The 27,409-nt window shown below is 45.8% G+C and overlaps 1 long non-coding RNA gene across 1 annotated transcript in view; it reads left to right on the top strand.

The window, feature by feature from the left end:
- Window positions 1–12,006: 12,006 nt before the first annotated feature.
- The window catches only part of LOC310686035, a 30,274-nt gene continuing 14,871 nt past the window's right edge, over window positions 12,007–27,409 (top strand). The window contains exons 1-3 of the long non-coding RNA XR_014515664.1: window positions 12,007–12,086; window positions 22,776–22,891; window positions 24,025–24,305. This is a non-coding gene — a long non-coding RNA (uncharacterized lncRNA). The remainder of the gene's footprint in view (window positions 12,087–22,775; window positions 22,892–24,024; window positions 24,306–27,409) is intronic.

Here is a 27,409-nt window from a genome sequence, read left to right as displayed (position 1 = left end):
CTGCAGTTAAAGTCTGTTTTGCCCTTTCCTCCTCCACTGCTGGGTGATCTTGGGCTAGTCACACTTCTCTGAAGTCTCTCAGCCTCACTCACCTCACAGAGTGTTTGTTGTGGGGGAGGAAGGGAAAGGAGAATGTTAGCCCCTTTGAGACTCCTTCGGGTAGTGATAAAGCGGGATGTCAAATCCAAACTCTTCTCCTCATCCTTCTCCTCTTTTGCAGTGCCTTTCTTCGACAATGTGGGGTGTTTTTTTAGCTGCCCTTTTCAGGGGCTGAGTAGCATCTCCAGGCAGGGCTGGAAGCCCCTGAGTGGACCTAAGGATTCTCTCTCCCTCCCATCTCTTTCTCTCTCTGTGTGTCTATGAAAGACTGAAAAGACAGTTTAAAACATGTAGTTTACTCACAGTCGAGCATTCATTCTAAGCAGCAACAGCAGTAAAAATAAATGCAGATAAAATACTTGTATTTACAGCAAAAACAGCTGGAGGAAGCAGATAGATACCTGCTATAATGGCTGGTCAGAGAGAGAGAGAGAGAGAGAGAGAGAGAGAGAGAGAGAGAGAGAGAGAAACAAGGAATGGGAAACACTTCTTTGCTTTCCCCTCCCAGGCGAGATGAGGACCTGACATCACACAGAGCCTTCTCTACCAATTAAGTGTTTATTGTCTGAGCCTGCCGATTAGCAATACAGCTCTATGGTCTTAACCCCTTCACATGCTAACCAACAAGAATATGCATTGTTAGATTTAACTGCATAACCCTTCTGCCATTACCCTGTCTCTCAAGTCTTCTTCCATGGTGTGCTGATAGTGGTACATTTTAATTTTACTAGATTATACTAGAGAGGAACGTAGGACACTGTTCTCTAGCAAGTGTGGATATGTAGCTCAGAACTGGTGGCAGCTCTAAGTCTTAACCCAGCCCAGCCTTGAGATGCTGGTGACTGAACCCAGGATCTTCTGCATGCAAAGCATCTTCACTTCCACTGAGCTACAGCTTTTTCCCATAGAAGAGGGTGGGATGTTGGGCCATTGTATGTGCCACTCAGCATTTGATTTAAGCCACATAATCTTCTGCAACCTATTTCTCAGATGTTGGAGCACTGGGTGTTATCCCAGTTCTGACAGTTCTGAACAGCTCCGAAATACCTATTCAGTAAATAATTGCCAATAATGGGATGGCGACTTTCCCCCTTAATGCATTTTAACAGAAATGTAAATACAGATAATGATCTATGCAGGAGGACGACAAAGGAATATTGAGCTCATAAATTCATGTGTAATTGATTAGTTCCAGATGCTTGAAGCTCTCTGAGGTGGAAGAGGCCGATTCTTCATTTCTCTTTCCTGACTCAGATCCCAGGCCTGTGATGGATTTAAAGGGAGCATTTTATTTGGGTGAAATGAGAGCAGCTAAACTAAAGTGTTCAACACAACAACAGGAGTATTGACACTTGCTGCTTGAAAAATAAAGAATATGGTGTAGGGACCAGGAAGGATTTGAAGATAACCAGGACAGGAAAGATTTTCATCCCAAAGAGAGGATTATAGAGCATATTCCAGGGTGCATTAGCCACCGAGCCTGGGGTGTGTGTGTGTCACAGGGTGTCATAGCTGTGCTCAGCGATGGAGGAAGCTGATCAGGCACCTGGGGTGGTGTGCGTGCCCTGCACCCAGGGGGGGGGCAGCCACCTGCACGGCGGGGCCAGGTGGGGCAGGATGCTCCATGGGACTTCTGAGGAGTCTGCCTGCCTCCTACCACTCAGCCGCCCTACAGCTGAGGGGGAGGCAGCAGGCGGACTGTTTGGGGCAGTGCGGAGCCTGCACGTGCCCAAGCCACTGTGTCACTCCCAGGAGAGACGTGTGGCTTGGGCGCTGCAGGCCCTGGGGTGAGTGACACCCACCATTTTGTCACCCCCTTCAGGGGTGACACCGGAACGGAATGCCCCCACTGCTCCCCCCATCCTCCACCCCTGGCTGTGCTGTAGTGAATTGAGCAGAACAGAAGGCAAGAGGCAGGGGGCGCTGAATTTTGGCCTCACACAGGGTGCCAATGAGATTTAAAAGAGCAAAGTCCATCCCTGAAGGAGGCACCCATGCTCTTATCTGTGCAGTTCCCTCTGAGAGTGATGGGAGGTCCTCAGGTCCCTATTGCTCCCAGGGAGACTTGCTCCTCAGTTCTCAGAGTGTGGAACAGCAAGGAGTCCCATTCATCAGCCACTTCAGGCTGTGCACAGCTGGGTGACCCGTTTTGGAGCTTTTGAAAAGGGAAGTAAAATGTTACGACAGAGGCAGTGCCACAGCCCTCAGACACTTCATAAAGTGATCCTCAGGGCTACGGATGCTGAAGGGGACTCTTGATCTGATCTGGTTCATGATCTGCACAGAATGAGTCAGGCGAGTCTGTTTTGAAATCTGACTTCTGCTCTGCAGAGCCCTTCTCCATCCCTTCCTTCAATACATCCAAGGTTTCCCCATGGTTGCAAATTTTAGAGTCAGATCAGTGATGTAAGACTAGGGGTGTAGACACATGTGGGGGATATTGTGCTGGTTTTCCTGATTATAATGTTAGAGCTTCAGCCCTGTTTTCCAGTGCTCCTTTCAAATTGCAATTGTGTTATGGAACTCTGGCTTTTTAACCGATATATGACCATGTCACACTATTGGGTGTGGTGACAGAACAATGAACATCATTTAACAATTCAGTATTCCCCCACCTTTTCTGCACATGTGTGCTTCTGTTCCACCCGTGCCCCCCAATTCCTCCATGAAAAAGAGCAGGAATGAACTGTGTGCCAGAATACTGCCCCAAGTTTCATCACATTACTCTCATAATTTTCCAGGAGCTGTAAACATTTCTTTTCTGGAATCCAACAACATGGAAGTGAGTGCTAAACATGCATTTTATATCCATTAACATTCCAGAAGTGGCTTTTACATCATGTGAAAGTCCAAATATAATGTGAAAATTAACATAAGAACATAAAGCGGTTTCCCTCTTCTCTCATGGAAGGAAATGCCACTTCTGTGGTTATGTCTTACATGAACAATGGTACCTCGGGTTACAGACGCTTCAGGTTACACACTCCACTAACCCAGAAATAGTACCTCAGGTTAAGAACTTTTCTTCAGGATGAGAACAGAAATCATTGGCAGCAGTGGGAGGCCTCATTAGCTAAAGTGGTACCTCAGGTTAAGAACAGTTTCATGTTAAGAACGGACCTCCAGAATGAATTAAGTTCTTAACCCGAGGTACCACTGTTTATGGATACATAACAACTACAGGATGTATGTTGTTTCAGAACTATTGTTTTACCACATACAAATGTAATCAATAGACTAATCAATCAGAAATTGTGCAATTAATCAACTACATTTTCTTTAACCAGGCCTACTTCCAAGGAACCTGAGTATTTCTTGGTATACATTTTGAAAGCCATGGCTTTGGATAAAATATACTGCTCCATGAATAGTTGCAATCAATTAAGAGTAACCTCCATGCCTATCTGGGAAGAGACTGGAGCATAGGCGTTGTAGGAGGGACCATGCAATGTGGGTGATAGTTGTATACTAGATCTTTCCATCCAGTCTTTCCATCCAGTGCCAAATCCACAGCATTTTTAAAGGTGAGGCATTGCAATGAGTAAAATGGAAATAGATTTCTGCCTTGTCAATGCAGGTATTCCAATAAAGGAAGCAAAACATGTGTCACCTGCTTTATGTTTTAATTAGAAACCCACCGAACACACTGCTGAGGACTTTGATGCATCAATGCAGCTGGCAGGTTTTCCATTCTGATTATTATGATCTTGAGATCACACTGGCTGGATGAGTAATCCTGGGCACAGGAGGATGGGCTGGCTTTGCAGCTACTCCCCCCATGTCTAGCCTCGCTAAATACTAGTCAGGGATCCCTGTGTGTCCTTTTAGCTCATGTGTAGGCAAACTAAGGCCCGGGTGCCCAATTGCCTTCTAAATCCTGCCCGTGGACTGTCCAGAAATCAGTATGTTTTTACTGAAAAAGTTTGCTGACCCCTGTTTTAGCTGGTTGAACATTTGCAGTGTGGGATGCCGGCCAACAACAGCTATACTCTTTTAGAAGAAACCCAGAAGGGTTAGCCATTGAGTTCTGGTAGTTTTACAGACATTGCACTTAGGCTGTATAAGAAAGTTAAGTTTCCCAGATCATATAATACAAGAAGAAGTGGATTATGCCTCAACAACTTAAACCACAGTCTTGTATGCACCCACCAGCCTAAGCAGGAGGCTGCATGAAGCAATGGTCCTCTCTCAGTCTGCCAGGATAGTCTGCTCTGTCAACATGACTTAATTTCAAGTCTCCAGGGCCAGATGAACTGCATCCAAGAGTATTAAAAGAACTGGCAGATGTGATCTCAGAACCACTGGCAGTCATCTTTGAGAATTCCTGGAGAACAGGCGAAGTCCCGGCAGACTGGAGGAGGGCAAATGTTGTCCCTATTTTCAAAAAGGGGAAAAGAGAGAACCCAAATAATTACCGCCCAGTCAGTCTGACATCAATACCAGGGAAGATTCTGGAGCAGATCATTAAGCAAACAGTCTGTGAGCACCTAGAAAGGAATGCTGTGATCACCAATAGTCAGCATGGATTTCTGAAAAATAAGTCATGTCAGACTAACCTGATCTTGTTTTTTGACAGAATTACAAGCCTGGTAGATGAAGGGAACGCAGTGGATGTAGCCTACCTTGATTTCAGCAAGGCATTTGACAAGGTGCCCCATGATATTCTTGTAAAGAAGCTGGTAAAATGCGGTCTTGACTATGCTACCACTCAGTGGATTTGTAACTGGCTGACTGACCGAACCCAAAGGGTGCTCATCAATGGTTCCTCTTCATCCTGGAGAAGAGTGACTAGTGGGGTGCCACAGGGTTCTGTCTTGGGCCCGGTCTTATTCAACATCTTTATCAACGACTTGGATGATGGACTCAAGGGCATCCTGATCAAATTTGCAGATGACACCAAACTGGGAGGGGTGGCTAACACCCCAGAGGACAGGATCACACTTCAAAACGACCTTGACAGATTAGAGAACTGGGCAAAAACAAACAAGATGAATTTTAACAGGGAGAAATGTAAAGTATTGCACTTGGGCAAAAAAAAATGAGAGGCACAAATACAAGATGGGGGACACCTGGCTTGAGAGCAGTACATGTGAAAAGGATCTAGGAGTCTTGGTTGACCACAAACTTGACATGAGCCAACAGTGTGATGCGGCAGCTAAAAAAGCCAATGCAATTCTGGGCTGCATCAATAGGAGTATGGCATCTAGATCAAGGGAAGTAATAGTGCCACTGTATTCTGCTCTGGTCAGACCTCACCTGGAGTACTGTGTCCAGTTCTGGGCACCACAGTTCAAGAAGGACACTGACAAACTGGAACGTGTCCAGAGGAGGGCAACCAAAATGGTCAAAGGCCTGGAAACGATGCCTTATGAGGAACGGCTAAGGGAGCTGGGCATGTTTAGCCTGGAGAAGAGGAGGTTAAGGGGTGATATGATAGCAATGTTTAAATATATAAAAGGATGTCACATAGAGGAGGGAGAAAGGTTGTTTTCTGCTGCTCCAGAGAAGCGGACACGGAGCAATGGATCCAAACTACAAGAAAGAAGATTCCACCTAAACATTAGGAAGAACTTCCTGACAGTAAGAGCTGTTCGGCAGTGGAATTTGCTGCCAAGGAGTGTGGTGGAGTCTCCTACTTTGGAGGTCTTTAAGCAGAGGCTTGACAACCATATGTCAGGAGTGCTCTGATGGTGTTTCCTGCTAGGCAGGGGGTTGGACTCGATGGCCCTTGTGGTCTCTTCCAACTCGATGATTCTATGATTCTATGATTCTATGATTTCTATGCATGTGTTAAGGTGAGAGAATGCCTGTGTACAGTGGTACCTTGGGTTAAGAACTTAATTTGTTCTGGAGGTCCGTTCTTAACCTGAAACTGTTCTTAACCTGAAGCACCACTTTAGCTAATGGGGCCTTCTGCTGCTGCCACACCACCGGAGCAAAATTTCTGTTCTCATCCTGAAGCAAAGTTCTTAATCCGAGGTACTATTTCTGGGTTAGCAGAGTCTGTAACCTGAAGCATCTGTAACCTGAAGCGTCTGTAACCTGAAGCGTATGTAACCTGAAGCGTATGTAACCCGAGGTACCACTGTAATTTATAGGCCCGAGGACTTTACATGTGTAGGTGCCTTGGTGGTCACTGGAGTTTTGAACAGGGCAAAGCTATCTCAAATATCACAATGGTGTGCTTATTGAAGAAATTTACCATAGTATCATCCAGAAGGTTTGGACCCCCATTTGAGAACATACAAAGAGCCTGCTGCATGAGGTCGATGCCCCATCTAGTCCAGCATCCTGTTCTCATGGGGGTCATCTAGATGCCAGTGGGAAACCCACAAGCAGAAGCTGAGCACAAGAGCAATCTCCCCTTCTGTGGCTTTCAGAAACTCGTATTCAGAAGCGCTGCTGCCTCTGACCATGGAGGCAGAGCATAACCATTGTGGCTAGTAGTTATTTATATCCTTATCCTCCATCTGTTCTAGTGGTAAATCTCTGGCTTGCCTTGTAACTCATTCATTATTTCTAAGTCTTCATGGAGCTGTTGAAGAGAGCTCAGAATGAGCAAGCATAAGGAAGACCAGTCCTTGTAACAGTGTCGAGGTTTCATCCTTAAGGCTTAATCAGTACAGGTTTCTTCTAAGTACCCTTTGATTGCTGCTGGGGAGCCTGGGAGAAGGTGTTCCAAGTGCCTCTCTACTTAACTGATTAAGCCAGGAGGCAATGTGAATACCCTCCATCCCTGTCATCAAGTTCAGTGTAAAAAAACCCACTTTATCGGGTGCAATTAGTCCCTGACACAACTCCTGTGGGGGAAATCCTTGACTCAGTCCTTCATTCCCAGGAAGAATGGTCCCATCATCCCTGAGCCTCTACTGCTTTCCAAATAGACTGGCAAGATTGAGTTGCTAGCCATTATGAGCGGAGACCAGATATGCATGGTAGAGGATGAGCTTTAACACCCAGGAGGTCTCTGTTGTCTTCAGTTGGAAGGATCTAAGGCAGAGGAAGAGCCCAGATTAAGTCCACAAAGAACCATGGCTTATTTATGTAGTTACTGAGTTTATACCCCCACCTTTCCCTTCAGTGAGTTCAAGGTGCCATACATTGTGTTGCGAGAGAGAGAGAGAGAGAGAGAGAGAGAGAGAGAGAGAGAGAGAGATATTTTCCCACAACAACAACCCTGTGAAGTAGTCAAAATAAAAAAATTCATTCCAGTAGCACCTTAAAGACCAACTAAGTTAGTTCTAGGTATGAGCTTTCGTGTGCATGCACACTTCTTCAGATACACTGAAACAGAAGTTGCCAGATCCTTCTATATAGAGAGAAGGTGGGGAGGGGTATTACTCAGAAGGGTGGTGGGAATGGGTGATTGGCAGATAGCTGAGATGAGCCTGTTGACGACTCTTAACGACTGCAATAGGTCTTACAGGAAAAGGCAAGGGGTGAGAAGGTGAAAAATGGCTTAGTCATGTATAATGAGATAAGAATCCAATGTCTCTGTTCAGACCAGGTCTCTCCATGGTTTTAAGTTTGGTAATGAGTTTACCAAACCTGTGAAGTAGGTTAAGCTGAGAGGTGAGCTCCATGGCCAAGTTGATATTGAACCTGGTCTCTCAGGTCCTAGTCTGACACTCTTACCCCTTCACCACACTGACTCACAGCATAAGGGCGTTTCACATTTGCAATAACAATTGCACTGACTTGAAGTTGAAAAGAGTGCCTACCATGGTAGGAATAACAATATACAGTGGTACCTTGGTACTCAAAAGGCTTGGCTCCAAAACAAATCAGCTCCCAAACACTGCAAACCCGGAAGTGAGTGCTCCGGTTTGCAAATGTTTTTCAGAAGCCTAACATCTGACATGGCTTCAGCAGCTACCCCTTGAGTGCAGGAAGCTCCTGCAGCCAATCAGAAGCCACACGTTGGTTTTTGAACCATTTCAGGAGTCGAATGGACTCCCAGAATAGATTAAGTTCGAGAACAAAGGTACCACTGTATCTGGGAAAGTCCGGAGCTCAGTGGTAGAGCATCAACTTCCTCAAGTTCAGTTGTCAGCATCTCCAGGCAGGGCTGGAAGGTGTTCGCATGCTCATGCGCACACACACACACGCCAATCTGAAACCCTGAGGATCTGCGCTGCTGCCGGTCAGTGAAAACACTGAACTAGGTGGAGCAGTGAATTAGACAGCTTTTATGTTCCTAGGATTCCTGTGATCCTTGTGTGAAGTATCTCATGCAAGATTCTGTCAAGGTGACAGGGACCGTGCAGAAGTCCACCCAGTAGCCGCATTGTCTCCCAGCATGCACACCCTCTAGTGATAGGGAAATGTGTTCCTACCCCTGATTGGCTGAATGTAAATCTGTGCATCTGTATCCAGGCCTTTTCATATAAGCATTAAAAATAAAATAAAATCTAGCTCTAATGCCCCCCCCCCATTCAAATGAAAGATCAAATGATGCTTTAACCATTTATGCCTGGACGCAGCTTGTAAAAGAGTTCATGGCTCGGGATTAGAGTGAAACAAGCTAGCTTTGTTTTGATCTGCAGCTGAATCCCCAGAGACGTGTTTATACTGTTAGTCTCTTCTTAACTGTCTTTGTATGGTAAATGTGTTTTTATTTTGTTTTGTAACCTCCATAATAAAAAAATATGCATTTATCCCCTTGCATGGCTTGTTACTTTTGGCTCTGAATCTGGTACCTGGCTGCTTCGTCATATGCTACAGAATAGCTCGTGGGCTTGAGGCTCAAATGACAAACCTGAGTCTCCCTGACTCAGGATTTGAGGGTTGGGGGTGGGGGATTGCAGGGATATTGGCATGGGATATCAGGACCATGGACAGCTCACCGAGGCTGCAGTTATGAGGTTGGGCAGACTATGATGCAACATAGCACAGCAAGTTGGGAGTGTTGCTCTAGCAAAAGTCTGGTGGAGCCTGGGAGCAAGTAGCTCTAAAGCCAGAGTGAGGCCTCAAAATCCAGCCCCTCTGAGGATCAAAAGGGTTGGAAATTAGAGGGGTCACTCCTGGTGGCTTCCTGCTCAGTAGCTGATTCTGAAGGAACCTTGGAGCTAAAAGAAAGGGGGGGGGCTACCATCTCAGGCTGAATAGTTGAAGACAATGTTGGCTCCTGGGGCTTCACACTCATGGGAGTGTCTGGCAAAGTGCATAGTTACCGTATTTTATTTTTATTTTTTGAAATAAAATGTAAAAAAAAAAACCCATTTGGTGTGAGATATATGTGTTTGTGTGTGATTTAAAAAAGATAAAGCAATAAAATTATCAATAAGAGGAATTAACAACAATAATTTAAGAGTTTTGGAAGTTTTTTTTTAAAAAAAACACCAATAAACTAAAAACAGATTAAAATTTGTATCAGCTTTCTAAATATTTGTACATCCTTTCAGGTGCCTTTGGGCTGAAAGTGTGCTCTTATGTAAACAACACCATGCACATCAAAAGCTAGCCTCTCCCAGGCTAACTTTCCATATGCAGGGAGATTATTATTCTTTATGTGGGACAGCATTCAATCATCCAGTCCTCAACATGGAGTCTGAAATGGTATAATCTCAGCAGTGTTGTACCACACCAACATTGCAAACATATACAGCACTTCTGAGTATAGGAAGGGATAAGGAGCCATGATGGCAAGGTATGGGTTTCTCAGTGAGCAAACTCCTTTCTGAGAAATAACTGCAGAATGCAAATCCTCCGGGTGCTGTTATGATGGATTAGTAATTGTAAAGCCCATCAGGAGTCTTGTGAAACTTGATGCATAAGATATTAAACGGTTAGCACCGAGGATCTGAAAAACCCACAAATTTAGCAACGGCAAATCAAAGAAAATAATGTATTGCTCATCCATAAATCTATTTCATCAGTGTTGTAGTCCTTCTCCCCCATGGCTCTTTCATTGGCAATCAAAGGAGGTCTGTGCAGGTTAAGCTGAGTGAGTGGAACATTATTAATCTCCAGACTTGGAGCGTCCATGTTGCTGGATTATTACCGCAAGCTTTCCTTCCTCACTTCCTCTTTTCCATTGCCCTATCTCTGTCCCTTCGGAAAACATGAGCATCCTGGCCACATTTCTTTCATCACAGCTCTGAGTGTCTTATGCCAGCATGCCTTAGAACAACCCCTGCTACCTCCTGAATGTCAATCAGTTCCTTTTATAAGTGAGGCACCTGTATGGGAATTCTCCTTCCTTTCACATCCATGCATTTTAATTATTTTCTAATTTATGCTTGCTAGTGAGCTTAGTTTCTGCAAATGGCAAAACCATGAGTGAGTGCGTGCGTGCTGAACCTCTAAATAGGATTTCAAAAGGAAAGAACCAGTTTTTAAAGTGTGGAGGGGGGTGACATTTTCCAGGTTCTCCTCCCCTGAATTCCCCCACAAAAGTGGTCTAGGGGCTGCCAGGGAAAAGGGCAGTGCTTTTTTCAGGGGGTATTCAAGGGTACGCAGTGTGGGAACATTTATATAATTTAGCAGAGTTAAAACGATCCCCTGTTTGAGTTTATGCAGCGACAAGCGGGTTGCTAACTCGTTTGAGTCCTATCAATTATACCTTCCTGGTTGATAATTCCTTTCTGTCCCTCTTAAAGAAAACACACCTAAATCTGAATCATATTAACATAAACTGGGTGGCGCTGTGGGTTAAACCACAGAGCCTAGGACTTGCCGATCAGAAGGTCGGCAGTTCGAATCCCCATGATGCAGTGAGCTCCCGTTGCTCAGTCCCTGCTCCTGCCAACCTAGCGGTTCGAAAGCACGTCAAAGTGCAAGTAGATAAAAAGGTACCACTCTGGCGGGAAGGTAAACTGTGTTTCCGTGCACTGCTCTGGTTTGCCAGAAGCGGCTTAGTCATACTGGCCATATGACCTGGAAGCTGTACACCGGTTCCCTCGGCCAATAAAGCGAGATGAGCGCCGCAACCCCAGATCAGCCACGACAGGACCTAATGGTCAGGGGTCCCTTTACCTTTACTTTACTATCAGATTCATTCAGGTTTACAGAGTTGTTCCTGGAGGCAGGCTTAGGTTACATAACAGATAAACTACCGTATTTTTTGCACCATAACACTCACTTTTTTCCTCCTAGAAAGTAAGGGGAAATGTCTGTGCGTGTAATGGAGCGAATGCCTATGGGTGGTGGTGGGGGGGAATCTCCTGCAGTCGTGAGCAGAGGATCCATGGTTCCCCTTCCTTCCCTCCTCCGTGGCTCGCTTTGAAACAGCAAAGCGGGAGAGGAGCCACTTACACAGGTGTAAGCGGCTCCTGTCTGGTTGGCTGCTTTAAAGCAACTGTGCTCTGTGTCCCTCTCTCCTCCCCACTCAGCTCGCTAAACAGCAGCAGAGCTTTTCAGCTCTCTAAGCCGGGGAGGAGGGAGAGAAGCAGAGCCTGCTTGTTTTAAAGGAGCAAAGCGGGAGAGGAGAGGAGCCTTCTCCCCTTATACCCCTCTTCTGCATTATTAGCAGCATCCTTATCCACCCATCCCATGCATGCTCCTTGTCCCTTGAGTGCTTTTCCTTCCCTCCCCACTTAAAACGTGGTTACAAAGCACGGATCCACATGGATCCTCAGGATTTTTGCATTGGGCTACCCCAAACTCACCGCCAGATCACATGTCTGTGGCCACAGCATGAACCACAAAAATCATACATCCCCTGTTTCATTTAGAATATTTTTTTCTTGTTTTTCTCCTCTATAAACTACGTGTGTGTTATGGTCAGGTGCGTGTTATAGAGTGAAAAATACGGTATATACTAGATAGTAGTGAGTCATGAGAAGACTGCATCTGAGCAGTTACCAGTTAACACTCCTTGAAGCAACCGACCAACCGACCAACTGACAAAACTGCCTGCCACATAGAGGCAGTTAATCCTCTCTCAGAATGTTGGACTTGACTGACAGCTTTATATCCCACACACAGTACCGACACCTCTCTCCTTTTTTGGTTAAAAAGTGTGACACTTACTGTAACATCTCAAGGTGAGTACCGGCATATATATTTTTCTAGAAAAAAAGCACTAGGAAGGGGGAATTGTGAAAGTTCACCCCAAACCAGGAAAAGTGTCCCCTGTGTTTGTATGCGCAGGTCATTCTCCCAGCCATGGGAACAATGTCAAGATTTTCTTCCCAGAGCTACGATTCTCAGAGTGGTTTAACAATCAATTCCTCTTCTCAGGGAATTCTGGGAATTGTAGCTCTGTGTGGGGAATAGGGGTCTCATAAGAACTCTCAACACCCTTAATAAACTGCCTTCCAGAAACCTTGGGGGGGGGGAGTCATGACAAAGTGGTATTACAGTGATTTAAGTGTAGCGTGTGAATGTGACCCAAGTCTGCTCTCAGCTTGCTGTTGAGACTGAAAAGCGATTGAAGTTGGAGTCGTTGCTCTTGATGTCCTGATGACGAAAAAGAGCAAAAGAGATCCAGCCATTCTGTTTGTTTGAACTGTGCAAGCTTATTGCTCATACAATATGAGTCATTTTGAGGGGGTTTTTGTCCCCTTTTCCTCTGAGTTTCTTCAAGAGACAACCCAGGGCTGCGCTGTTCTATATTTCCTAGCTCTATCAGGGGATTCTATGACATTTTTGATTACTGTAGAGATGCTTTTTCAGCCACAAAGGAAGCGTGCAGGTCTCAGCTTTTGCAAGATACCATCTTCTCCTCTCCCCCTGCCACAAGCCCCAAAGACACCAGCACCTTTCTTTCACTTGCTCTCTTTGGCACGGCCCGCTGATCACATCATTTGGTTACCATGACAGTTCTTAGCACTCCAGCTCTGGCAGCAGAGTTCACTGGGGGGAGAAACTCTGGGATGCTGTCTTCTTGTTTGGTGAAAACCCACCATCGCAATGATGCTCTTGAGGCCTCTGAAGGCTATGAGTCAAGCGGAGGTTTCAGTACATATGCAGCGCATCAGAGAGATTTAGATCAAGGTCGATTTTTTTTCCTACCTTGGAAACAACAACACAGATAGGTTTGTCAACATTCATTTCCCATCGTAGCTAAAGTAAGGTTACCAGATTTTTTCCCAAAGAATCCAGGGGGGGAAAGTTATTAAAATTTACTATTTTTTTAAAAAAGTAGTATATTCTCTTCTGTGGTCTCCTCTGTCGTGCGGCCTTCCTCTGGGCCCCATCCTGCTCTCTTGGAGCACTAGCCACCATGGAGTAGGCTCAGGCCGGGCCTGGGCTTGGCCACGTGTCCTTGCCCTCCTGGTGCTCTCCTACCTCTCCTCAGTGGAGGCAGTGCAGCAAGGTTGGGGCTCCCTTCTTTTGTCTCCTTCCTCTTCCTCTCTCTTCCTTCTCCTTCTCCTCTCCTCCTTCTCCCTGCATCAGCTCCAGGGTTTTTACTGGCCTTGGGGCACCACTGGGCAGGTGGCCAGGTGGCCAGGTGCTCTCACTCCTGGCTTGATTTGGGTCATGGGGGGGGGGTGTCAGCGGTTCCCCCAATTGATGTGCCAGGCACCCCCAGTTCCCCCTCAGCAGTAGTGGCGGCAGCAGCAGTCTCAGCAGCCCAGAGCCAGCCTGGTAGTGCAGTTGGCTCTGTCTGGCTTCAGGAGCTGCTCACTGCCATGGCACCCACCATTTTGCCTTGCCGGAAGACCCCATATGATGTGTCTTGTGCCGTTGAACCAATCACACAACATTCATTACCTACTAATAAATCTACAACACTTAAAATACAAATCCAAGGACATTAAATGAAATCAGGGGACATTCCAGGGACGGATTTTGTCTGGAGACAGATTTGTAAATCCAGGGACTGTCCCTGGGAAACGGGGACGTCTGGTAACCAGAAGCTTAAGCTAAACCAAAGGTGGAAAATTTCAGGCCTGTAGGGCATTGGAGGAGGGAAATAGCTAACACTTTCTGAAAAAAATATGAAAAATGCATCCTAACCATACTTTTGGTGACCACAACAAGCAAGGATGAGTTTTATTCCTTCCCCAGCTATTGCCCAGCCCTGGGAATTGCCAGAATTATGTCTGAAAAAAGCCTTGTAATGGCTACAATAGAAGACTTCTTTCAAACCACATTTTAGTAATGGGGGGAGCAGAAAAGGCAGGAGCCCACAGGCACCAGGTAGGGCCTCTGTAGGGTGCATGTGTCATGGGCATTGTGTCTGGAGGCGGTTGGAGGATGGAGGGCAGCTAACAGATTGAGCTTGAATCCTGACAAGACAAAAGTACTGTTTTGGGGGGACAGGATGTGGTCAGGTGTGGAGGACTCCTTGGTTCTAAATGGGGTAACTGTGCCCCTGAAGGACCAGATGTGCAGCCCGGGAGTCATTTTGGACTCGCAGCTGTCCATGGAGGCACAGGTCAGTTCTGTGTCCAGGGCAGCTGTCTACCAGCTCCATCTGGTACGCAGGCTGAAACCCTACCTGCATGTGGACTGTCTCACCTGAGTGGTGCATGCTCTGGTTATCTCTTGCTTACACTACTGCAATGCGCTCTATGGGGGGCTACCTTTGAAGGTGACCTGGGAACTGCAATTAATCCAGAATGCGGCAGCTAGACTGGTAACTGGGAGTGGCCACCGAGACTACATAACACTGGTCCTGAAAGACCTACACTGGCTCCCAGTACGTTTTCGAGAACAATTCAAAATGTTGGTGCTGACCTTTAAAGCCCGAAATGGCCTCAGTCCAGTATACCTGAAGGAGCTTCTCCACCCTCAGCATTCTACCGGGACACTGAGGTCCAGCGCCGAGGGCCTTCTGGTGGTTCCCTCACTGTGAGAAGCCAAGTTACAGGGAACTAGGCAGAGGGCCTTCTCAGTAGTGGCACCCCCCCCCTGTGGAACGCCCCCCCATCAGATGTCAAAGAGAACAACAAGACTTTTAGAAGACATCTGAAGGCAGCCCTGTTTAGGGAAGCTTTTAATGTTTGATGGACTACTGTATTTTAATGTTTTGTTGGGAGTGGCTGGGGAAACCCAGCCAGATGGGAGGGGTATAAATAATACCTCCTCCTCCTCCTCCTCCTCCTCCTTCTCCTCCTCCTCCTTCTTCTATAGAAAGATGCTGAAATCCTTGCTTATACCAGTTCTTGGTCTCTTCTCCCTTCCATTTCTACGATTTCCTAGGCACTAAGGTACTTCACCTCAAATCATATCAATTAGTGGTGGAAAAGAAATGGCAGCTAGGTAGCAGCGTATATCCTCAGTCCCTTGCAGTGATCCCTGGAGTATACTCAGTACTACGGTGTAAATATTTCAAGCAACAGGGCTTCTAGTTCCTTGGGAGATCTTAACAGCAGCCTCACAGCTGGGATGTGATTACTGCCATCATTTCTCTTAGCTGCATCCCATTAACTGCAGCAGCTCATCGTCTTGCTCTCTGCAAGGAATGTTTGTGGAGTGCTGGCATTGTATTGCAGTGGTGCCTAGTCAGCCTCCTCAGAGGAGAATCTGTCATACTCCCAGGTGTCCTTGTGAGAAGAGATGGACAAGGAGAAGCAGAGCTGAGAATGTATCTGAGTTCAGGGAGAACCTTCATAGAAAGAACCTTATTTATTTAATAATTCTATACAGTGGAAGACAGGAGTGCCTGGCGTGCTATGGTCCATGGGATCACGAAGAGTCGGACATGACTAAACAACAACATACTACTTAATATAATAATATAATATAAAAATAGTCAAATGGTTTATACAAACATGACAAAAAACCCCACCAATGTTCAATACAATTGTCAAAAAATGCAATGGACCATATGCAACCCATATCTCACAAATAAATCATCTCACAAATAAAAATTGGGCAGGGTGTGCATTTACTGTTTATCTATTGCATTTCCATCCCACCTTTTTCTCCAAGGATCTGAAGGTACATACATGGTTCTCCCCTTCCTCATTTCATCCCCACATCAACCCTGTGAGGTAGATTAGGCTAAGAGGTGGTGACTGGCTGAAGGTGAACTTCATGGCCAAATGGGGATTTGAACCCAGGCCTCCCAGGTCCTAGCCTTGCACTCTAACCCAGTGTTTCCCAACCGGTGTGCCGCGGCACACTACTGTGCCGTGAGACACCGGCTGGTGTGCCGTGGGAGGGAGGCGGGCGAGTCGGGCGGCGAGAGGCGGCGGCGAGGATCCGCGTCGAGCCGGGGGCGGCTCCGCGGTGGTGGTGCCGAGCGGCGGGGCAGCTCGCGCAAAAGGGAGGAGCGCGAGACAGCGGAGGAGGAGGAGGCCGGCATGTCCGGGCAGCAGCAGCAACAGCAGCAGCAGCAACTCCCGGCGACGGCTCCTCCTCCGCCCGCTATCGCCGCCGCCGCCTCAGCTGCCCTCGCTCTGCTGCCTCCTCCCACCCCGGCAAGGGGAAGGGAAAAAACGTTCACTTTTGTGCGTCCCCCCCCCCGCGTGACGCTGCGCGCTGACGTCACGGGGCGGGGCTTTAATGGTGGTGTGCCGCGAGATTTTTTTCCGGTAAGCAGGTGTGCCGTTGCCCAAAAACGTTTGGGAAACACTGCTCTAACCACTATACAACACTACCTCTCAACCACTACATCACACTGGCTCTCATACAAAATATCCAGTATGCTATTTTCATTAATACATTTCATTTTCCCTACTGTATGTATGTAACCCTAATATATGCCTAATTGGTCAAAGAACTGCACCACAGAATTCAGAGAAGTGCAAAGTCTGAAGGATGGCTGTGTCTCGATTCTCACATTGTTTTAGAAAGTGTGGATTAGGTAGGTTTTCCTTTAAATGTGAACTGAATCAAATTACTCCCCCATCCCTTTCTCCAAGTTACCATTCACCTCCTGTGGAGTGACCAGCAGGGTCTCCCTGGAAGATCTTAAAAGATCAGATCGGTCTCTACTGGGTGGCAGGGAGTATGCATGGCACCCTGGTCCCAAGTTACTTAGGGGCTTCACATGTAACACCAAAACCTTGAACTTGGCTTGGTAGAAAATAGGCAGACAGTGCGGATCTTCCAGCACTTGTAAATGAGTGTGAAGCTGGTCAGCTTATAGAAGGGACAATGAAGAGATGATACAATAGCCATCTTAAAAAAGAAAAATCTGTATACTACTTCAATAGTCCATGAGCATAGAACAGCTTATAAATTCTGGAATGAATCAATAAACATAGTCAATTAGCAGAGGAGGTCCAGCGTCCCCAGCCAAAGAAGCTGCCTCCTCCTCTTCCTCCTTGCCCCGCCGGCTCAGGTCCTTCAGCAAGTCCCCCCTGTGCTCCCTCTATGACCTGCTGATTGGTCCCATGGAAGGGGCCTGATGCACTCCAGTCACAGTTAACCATGGCTCAGCAACCTTCGAGTCCAAAGCCTGGGTCTCTTTGAAGTTTGAAGGTTCAAATACCTTCTTGGAGCTATTAACAGCAGTTACAGCTTTGGCTGCTTTAGCAAATTCATCAGCAAATCTCTTTGGAGGTCTACCTTTTGTGGCTCTTTCAGACCTGTGAATTAGACGTAAGTCTTCAACACTCTCCTCTTCTTTCTTAGGAATTCCTGCTGATTTATTGTCCAAGGTTGTTCCGAAGGATCAACACTGTACCTATGTACAGAAAGTGGGTCTGTACTGGGATTGTACTGACACACTGCCCAGTGGTGTTCACAGAAAGGGGGAGGATGTTAGTTTCTGTTTGCCACTGTACAGTGCTTTGGAGTCACAAGACTCTGTTTTGCATTCCAGACATTCCAGGCTGTTGGAAGTCTCACAGAAAACAGGAGATTGATGTGATGTAACTGGTTTCCTGTTCTTTTGTTTGTTCAGTTGCTCTCTGCTCTCACAGAGAGAGGATGTACTTCTTTTCTGTCTGCGCAGCTAGAAAATAAAGCATAGCGATGTAGCCATAAATCTCATCACTTCTGCTGCTTTGATTCTCTGCGTAATGGGAACATGCCTGGAGGCCTCATCAAAGGCTCAGGTCGTTAATTATCGTCGGAGGGTGATTCTGGAGGAGTTCGGAGGAGCTCAGTCGAATGCAGGTTCCGACAACCAACAGTGCTTTTGTTGAGGTTTGCACAACAGTACGTTCTACCACCACCTCTTTTCCCTCAGCCACCATCTTGCCGCCGCTACTGTTTGTGGTGGAGCTATAAGAAGTTTAAGTAGACTCCCCAATGTTCCTTTGCAAGCAGGGCTCATTGACAGCATCAAACAGCTGATCAACACTGCCAGTGAGCCCCATTGAGATCAGTTGCACTGAGGGTGTGTGGTCTGGAATGGGGCTTGTGGTCTGGGCAAAGAGTAAAGGGCCGTATAAAGAGGGTCAGAGGGCCACATGCAACCCCACACCTGAGCTTCTCCACCTCTGTGTTAAAGTAGCTATTTGTTGTGCGAAGGATTACTTTTTTCTGCCAGCTCTGAACCTATTTCCAGTCAATTTCATTGGTTGACTTCAAGTTTTAGCCCTACATGAGGGGGCAAAAGAAATACGGGGCAGGGGACCCTCCATTATCCACTCTTTCCCAATCAAATGAGGTTGGGTGTTCTTTTTAAACTTTAGGTTAGACAGTGAAGGCTTTACAAATGGATTGAATGTTTTGGATATTTTTTTTTTAAGTTTCATTGCCTCAGGCTAAAATGGTTTTTTTATACTCTGGACAGAAGGATAAAACCCAGAAATTATTTAAGAGCCAGAAAGTATTGTAAAATTAATAGTGGTGATGAATAAGTAAAAAAAAGGGGCCAATTAAAAAGTAATGCAGGCAAAGGTAACGCAATGAAGCCTTGACCATCAAAAAGGGTATGGCCAAAGGGTGAATTGTCAAAGGGAATAATTTAACCTCCATTTTAAATTAGGGCATGGACTCAAGAATGATAGGTAAACCAAATCAAGGGATTAGATTGGGTTAATTAACAGGGTGTCACTATGGAGAGAAAAAACACAGAAAAGAAATGTCCATGTCTGTTTTAGATCTGAGCCCAAATTTCCACCCACCTCTTTTTCAAGTATTTGGTGGGCGGCTAGGTATCCTTAGCAAGGCAAATGATTTATTACAGACCAATAAAATTCCATGCAAAGGTAAGAGACACTACACTTAAAAGCAAACACAAATAATTATACATTTTTTCTTCTCTCAATAAGCCTCCAAGAGTTTTTAAAACCTGCATCAAGGTCCAAAACCCCCAGCAACCCTATTCATGACACAAGAGGATGCGTCCCTTAAGCAAACCAGTACCAATCTTGAGGGAGATCTTCCTGGAAAAGCTGTCAGTAGATGGAGAATCAACCTCCTTCTACATTCACTGCAGAGGGTACAATGTAGGGGAACATGTTCAACAAATTCTACTGCTCCACATCTATTCATTAACCAGAGTCTTATTAACTCATCCATCTAGCAATGCTGATGGCAGCACATTGAAGCAAGCAAGAGTAAATGCTCTCCTATACTTGTAAATGTATACAGACACAGAGCTGTGGTGATTCCATAATTTGCAGGGTTATTATAGTATAGAGCAACAGAGGTCAATATTTATTGGCAGTATTTTTCAGATCCTGTAGATCTAGGTCTACTAGTCTTTGAACAATAAGAAGTTGGGCATTGTTTTTTAATTATAATTGCCCGAAACGTCAGGAGAAAAGCCTAACCAAAATAATGTCTTCTCTCCATCTCTCTCACCCAATGACTAAGAAAAGAGTCTGAGAGCAATAAGAAGAGATGGGTATCAGGATCTGCTAAGAAATGTAAGCATAGGCACCACTTGAGTGCATCAGTCCAAGCTTTACAGTCAACTGATGGAATATCTACTTCTAGGTAAATAGCTGTGATTCTATGTAAGTTCCAAATGGAAATGCTATAACTAACTTGGGTCAAGGACCTTATAAGCTTGGAAGGCAGAAAAAAATAAAATTGTCACCTTGCATAAAGAAGAATCCTGAAATACACCGCTGGTTAGAATTTGCTGAGTCAATTGCCTGCTTACATTGTTGTGATGTGTGGGTTTGAAATGAATCACCTTTCAGCATACCCAAAAGCTTCTGGGGAGGGGATCTAACCATAGTATTACTCAGAAAAATCCTAGGCCAGTATTTGCCAACTTGGTGTCTTCCAGATGTTGCTTCCAACAACATCCAGGTGGTATCAGTTTGGCAAATTTGGCCTAGGATATGCCTTACTATCTCACTTGTTACTCCCAAAGCAGGCCTAGAAATCTCCAGAAAATGGCAGGTACCCATCTCTTAAATGCATTTAAGGTAAAGGGACCCCTGACCATTAGATCCAGTCGTGACCGACTCTGGGGTTGCGGCGCTCATCTCGCTTTATTGGCCGAGGGAGCCAGCGTACAGCTTCCAGGTCATGTGGCCAGCATGACTAAGCCACTTCTGGCGAACCAGAGCAGTGCACGGAAACGCCTTTTACCTTCCCGCCGGAGTGGTACCTATTTATCTACTTTCACTTTGACGTGCTTTCGAACTGCTAGGTTGGCAGGATTTATGCATTTAGTTATGCTTAAGAAAGCATGCATATACTGTGTAATGTTTCAAAGATCTCTAAGCAGCGAATGCTGCTATCTCAACTCATTAGTTTGGCCTGCATTCTGGGACGGGCCTGTCCCCAACCTCAATAAAACATCAAAGATTACAAACACTGACCATAAAACATAGCACAGAAATAAATGTGGCATTTGGATAATTGGTGAAGAGGCAGATGGAAAACAACCACAAATGGTTAATTGGCCACAAATGCCCACAAATGGCCTTAGAGGACGGACTATGGGTCATACGCAGCTACGTTATACTCAAGGAGACACATAGAAATTAACAGACCTAAGTTAGTCATGAAAACAGGAGTGCCTGGTGTGCTCTGGTCCACGTGGTCACAAAGAGTTGGACATGACTAAATGACTAAACAATAAAAAGAAGAAGTTAGACATGCCCATGAACTTCAACGAGACCAACAAGGGATACAATCCAAAGTTCCCATAAAGTGTACATCATCTAACATTTCCTGTTAACTTCTGAAGCCACCCTCAGATTCAGGACACACAAAAGTCTCAAATGGCTATAAGTCTGCTAAGAAAGTAACTGCAAAGAATAACTATTCCAAAGTTGGCTATGGCTTTACATCCATGTGAAGCTTTCCCTTGGGGTTATACTGTTCCATTATTGCTTTCTGCACTGCCATCTTCCAACACTTCGGCTGCAGGCTTTGGGGTGGAGGGCATCATTTGGTTCCGTGTGTTTCCGTTGCTAAGCATGGGGAAGTCTTGTTCTGTGACTTAAGCGGTGCAGATACACCTTCTGGTTCATGCTTTGCATTAGATGAGTTGCCCAGAAATAATGAGACCTGCCTGATTCTATGGACTGTTACAATTTCACGAATCAGGCCAGGCATGCCAAAACATTCAGCAAGGTTTGTTAAACACATTTTCAAAGTCCCAGGCCAATTTAAAATTTCATGTTATGGCGGTTCTGCAAAGCTTTGATGGACACGGCATCATCCAAAATTCATGCTCTTCGGTAGAGTTTGCTTCCCTCATGGAAATGCCAAGGATGCAAAGTGAATGTGAATCAACCTCAAGGAATACATGGACACAGACACACGTACAAACCTCCATTCTGGAGCCTATTTCCTTTGTCCACCAAAAGTGTTGAGCCCAAGCCATTTGTGCCATGCAAAGTCAACTTTATGGATCTTCATTGGAGGTCGTTGGTTCCCCAACCTTCTGGGCAACAAGAACTTTGATCATTCCAGGTGTGCTTTGTTCATTTCTGGTGAATATAGGAACAGGCCAGCCCTAGCACTAGACAGGCACATCTCAACCAGCAGATTCTGGAGAACTTTAGAGGACAGGGAAGTGCCAATTATTTCCATTTATTTTCTATTATTATTATTGCCACCACCAAGGGGGGGGGGGGAGAAGAAATACCATGGTGCATTTGCATCAGCACAACCAGATGCCTTCATATGCCTCAGCTGCAACAAAACATGTCTCTCCTGTTTTGGTCTCTACAGCCAAAGCAGGTGCTCCTACTCTCCAACAGTTTGAATTCACCCCAGAGGGCACCCTCTTCCATTGTCAACCAACTAGGGGATGGATGGCACTGGTGCCATCTGCAGGATGCCCTGGGTGCCTGGGCACTCACAAAATTTTCACTGTGGGTGCCCGGCCTCCGCTCGCCACTGCTGCCATCTTACCTCCAACTCTCTGGCACTGCAGCAGTGACTGGGCCAGGGCCTCCTGCTCTGTGGGGCCCCTGTTGGGACCCACTGTGGACACATAAATGCTTCTGGGGTGCATTTGTGGTTCTGGTGGTTCACAACAGAGGCCCTGCAATGAAGGCGGAGTCCCCAGTCCAGTCGCTGCCACCATGCCGGAGGGCAGCGATGCACATGCGCAATGTGGCATGGCATCATGACATCTCGTTGTGAGCACCCTGCTGGGCAGCCATAGTTTGGGGCCCAAGTCAGTGCCTCTGGTGGAGGGGGCATTATTGCAATTGTCTGCTTTAGGTACCAAAATGCCTTGGGCCTCCTTTGAGAAGATCCTACCCTGATCCTACCCTTCTCCTCAGGAGAAGAGGAAACAGAGCTCTTCAGGATAGGTGCCTCCCTTAGTCCCCTTAAATCTTCTCAAGGGCCCATTGTTGCAAAGTTGCAATCTATCTCTCAACGAATACAACCAGTAATGCACCATTTGTTGATAAAGCACAATATTATATAATGCATGTTTTCACGTGGTGTTCCTGAGGTAGCTTTCCTGAACTGTATGGAAGACAAATGTATTTTACAGCCTGCATCAGGCGATTGGCTTCTGTGGATTTACTAGCAGAAGGAAGAAGCATAAAGTAGGCAGGGAAGAGGAATCCAGGTATGTAAAATAAAACATATACTAGTGCAATATTTACAACCTAGAGAGCCTATTGCTATAAAAAGATGGATACTCGTGGAGTGGGCTGTGTGTGCAGGTACTAAAGCTATAAATGCAGAGCAAGAGAAGGCTATGCTTTAAAAACCTACCAGGACAACAGGAAAGACCTGGGCTGCATTTTCACATTTTTGTTTGCCATTCTGCATAGGTTTAAAGATGATGGATATCATAGGTCCTCTATGGTTCATGTATTGTTATTTTCTTAAGAATGCATCCCTTCTTCTAGTCCTACTCAAAAGACTGGGTTCACACGCACCACTGCATTTCAGGATCCAGGTGGAACTCAAATCAGGGACTTCCTGTTCTGGTGGCAAGTTTCTTGAGACTACAGAATTGAGGGTGGAGTGGGTGGTGCTGTCCTCCTGGGTCCCAGCATAGGGTTGTTCATTAGAGAACTCCCATGTACCTATCAATGTGCAAACAGTGGACTGGGACTCTGTCTCTCATCTCCATTCCTGGTGTCTCTAAAGCAGAGTGTCTGAAAAGGGGAGACTCTGCACTCCTGGCTTACAAGCACAAGCTTCCCCTTTCATACAGTTAGCTGCACAGATGTGGAACAGCTGTTCCACTTCTCCCTCCAAACACTGGATAAATGCATAGAGGGCATCTTCAGAATGTCCCTTCTGTTTCCACCCTAAGGAAGTGAATTGGCCTCTCTTCACCTGGCCTGGATATAAATCAGGAATGGGGAAAATCTGGCCCTCCAGATCTCTCTGTTCAGTCCTTGGGACTATCCTCAGGACATCCACCCTCTCTACCCTAGGAGAGAGGCTAAGGTCAAGCAGGTAATGGCTTCTCTTCCTCATCTTCACTGTGGTCTGATGAAGAGAGCAAGAGGTGAGTGAACAAGCAAGCAGGTTACCATGATGAAGAGGAGAAGCAGGTCCAGTGGTTTCTTGTTAGTGGGTCCCCTGCTGAATTGTGAGCCTTCAGCAGATGCCCAAACATGCCAAGCCTTTATGCCAGCCCTGGCTGCATCTTAAAGAAGTGCATATCTCTAATCCAAAGCACAAATGAATGAACCTCTTTTCTCATTGCTCACTTATTTACTCTCTTCTCACCTGCGTTCCCAGCTCCTGCAAACCACGTTCAGAGTGTCCTAGGCAGAGGGGAAGCTGCCCACTGTTAGCCACTTCAGACAAACAGGATTAGAGCTGGAATGCCATTTTGACCAAATTTGAAGGGAAACAATGCAAATGCACACCAGTGTTTGATGTTTTAATTTGTTGAAAGCCACCCAAAGTGCCTGGGGCAACCCAGCCAGATGGGTGAAGTATTAACAACAACAACAACAACAACAACAACAACAACAACAACAACAACTCCTTTTGCTTTTGATGTTGGACCTTGAAAGGTATAGTTTAAGTCTTAAGACAACTACGTTGAATATTATTGAAAGGGAGGGTGAAATTGATTATAGAGATGAGGTGGAGCGGCTGACAGAGTGGTGCAGAGCTAACAACTTGCTCATAAATACAAGGAAGACAAAGGAGCTTGTGGTGGACTTCAGGAGACAGAAGAGCAACGTCCAGCCACTTTTGATTGATGGGGTCTGTGTGGAGAGGGTAACAACGTTCAGATTTTTGGGCATTGAATTACAAGAGGATCTGTCCTGGAGTGTCAACACAAGGGGGCTTGTGAAGAAGGCGCAGCAGTGACTGTACTTTTTGAGAATACTAAGGAAAAACCATCTTCCGCAGAAACTGCTGCTTGCCTTCTATCACTGTGCCATTGAGAGCGTGCTCACTTATGGCTTATGTGTGTGGTACGGAAGCTGTACTACCCAGGACAGGATGGGGTTGTGCAGGGTTGTTAAGGCAGCAGAAAGCATTGTTGGCTGCCCACTCTCCACCTTAGAGCAGATTTATGCCACAAGGTGCCATAGGAAGGCACTGGACATAGTAAAAGATCCATCACATCCTGGTCACTGTCTCTTCGAGCTCTTGCCGTCGGGATGGAGATACAGGACGATGAAGACAAGAACGAGCCGTCTTAAGAACAGCTTCTTCTCCAGAGTGATCTCGGCCCTGAATGGGAAGCCCGGACTTTGAAAGTTATCTAATCTCCCTTGCTGTATTATACTGTATTGTTTAATTTTATGTTTTTATGGAGCAGTCAAGTAATTTCGTTGTCCCTGTAGGGGGCAATGACAATAAAGATATAATTATTATTATTATTATTATTATTATTATTATTATTATTATCCACATTAAAAAGCAACAACCATAGTGATGTTTTGTTTTTGCAATAATAATAATAATCCTAAATTCATCAGCATGCATACTTCATGTGAAACTTGCCCTTTCTTGTCTATTGGGGTTGCATGATCAGGGCATCCAGGAGCAGGTGGGCAATTTTTGCAATGCAGATGAGCATCCTTTGTGTGCATTGCATGCATGTTATTACCCACAGTTGGCTTAATTATCTTGCTACCTACATAATTGTGTATCGTATTCCCTACTGAAAAGCATAGCTTCTCTTTAAGCAGAATAATACAGATGTAGATCATGTTTGCACATCACACGCTTGATTGGATTATTTCTTAATCAACTTGCACATCCAGAAGCATCCTTTGTTTTGCAGATCCATCAATAATATTTGAGGGCCAAACTGCCATGCATATATTCCAGAGAAAACAGGGATTAATTTCCCGCTGCTTGGTTGGTGAGAGGAGATATATGGGAGCCAGTGTAGTGTAGTGGTTAAGAATGGTAGTCTCATAATCTGGGGAACCAGGTTCGCGTCTCCGCTCCTCTACATGCAGCTGCTGGGTGACCTTGGGCCAGTCACACTTCTCTGAAGTCTCTCAGCCCCACTCACCTCACAGAGTGTTTGTTGTGGGGGAGGAAGGGAAAGGAGAATGTTAGCCGCTTTGAGACTCCTTAAAAGGGAGTGAAAGGCAGGATATCAAATCCAAACTACTACTACTACTACTACTACTCCTCCTCCTCTTCTTCTTCTTCTTCTTCTTCTTCTATATCTCAATGTTTTCTTTAAGGAGTTGCCACTTTCCCTACTGGATCTCACCTGGAAGCATGGTCTGGTGAGAAACAGTGCAGAGAGCCTCCTGCTGCTTCACTGACTGCACTTCCTGGAGAGCCTTGGAAGTGTCACAATATGATGTGACGTGACCTTGCTCCTAAGGAAGGGCCATCAGAGGGAGACTATGGAGAAGATGCTTCAGCAATAGCATCCTTTGAAAAAAATAAGTGATTATGAAAGCAAGACAGGAAACTTAGAAGACCCTTGGTCAACTTGTGATGTGAAGTAATTGGCAACCCTCCCCTGGAAATTTCTGAGAAACTTCTGACTCTCCCTTCCCACTCCCCCACGATCTTTTCAGAAAGTTCATTCTGCCTGAGGGAAATTATATATATTCATGCCATCCCTCATCATTAGTAATGTTCAAAAACATTGCATTAGGAGAATCTAATATTTGAGCACTGAGCAAGGAGAATTTGCTTGAGAACTGCCCTCCCCAATTTATGTTAGTCTCCTCCTGACCCTTGGGATCCTTAGAATGGTAGAAGCAGAAATATTACCTCCTTACTGGAAAGGTTGGAGAAATATCTCCATGTTTGCCATAGCTTATATATCAGCGCTGGAAATTCAAGCGACCAAGTAGGAGGTTGTATCCTCTGCACTACTCCCATATATTTTTCTTTCCCAGGGCATTTTTCTAGCGTGCCAACAACTCAAGCACTTGTTTGCTGAAACACAAAATTGTAGAACTGGAAGGGACTGTGGGGGTTATCTACTCCAACCCCCAGCAATGCAGGAATCTTTTGCTCAATGTGGGGCTCGAACCCACAACCCAGAGACTAAGAGTCTCATGCTCTACCAACTGAGCTCATTAAACTTGGGGGAGGTAGCCAATGCACAGAGGAATGGCAAAGTGACTGCCCCCACAAAAAATGTCATAGGGAAACAGAAGGGGATGCAAGGAGGCAAATGTTAATGTAGATTATTTTAGGGGAAGGGTGCCAGGGAGGGAAGAACTAGGGACTAGAAGAATGCCAGTAGAATGTGTCATCAAAAGAATGCCAGTAGAATGTGTCATCAAAAAGTCAATATTCATCAGTGTGGTGTAGTGGTTAAGAGCGGTAGACTCGTAATCTGGGGAACTGGGTTCACTTCCCCACTCCTCCACATGCAGCTGCTGGGTGACCCTGAGCTAGTCACACTTCTTTGAAGTCTCTCAGCCCCACTCACCTCACAGAGTGTTTGTTGTGGGAGAGGAAGGGAAAGGAGAATGAAAGCGGGATGTCAAACCCAAACTCCTCTTTTCTACTTGTCTCTGTTATTCTTGCAAGTGACCAGTGCTGCCTTCTGGGGGTAGTGGCTGTGTAAAACTGTGTTTACTTTGGAGAGGTGGCTATGCTCTGCAGTAAAGCTTCTGAATACCAGTTGCTGCAAGCCACAGGAGGGGAGAGTGCTGTTGGGCTCAGGTCCTCATTG

The sequence above is a fragment of the Podarcis liolepis genome (genome assembly GCF_965112155.1).
Source record: "Podarcis liolepis genome assembly, chromosome: 9".
NCBI classification, from domain to species: domain Eukaryota; kingdom Metazoa; phylum Chordata; class Lepidosauria; order Squamata; family Lacertidae; genus Podarcis; species Podarcis liolepis.
The sequence above is the reverse complement of the archived record's forward strand: the minus strand, read 5'-3'. Positions and strand labels throughout refer to the sequence as shown.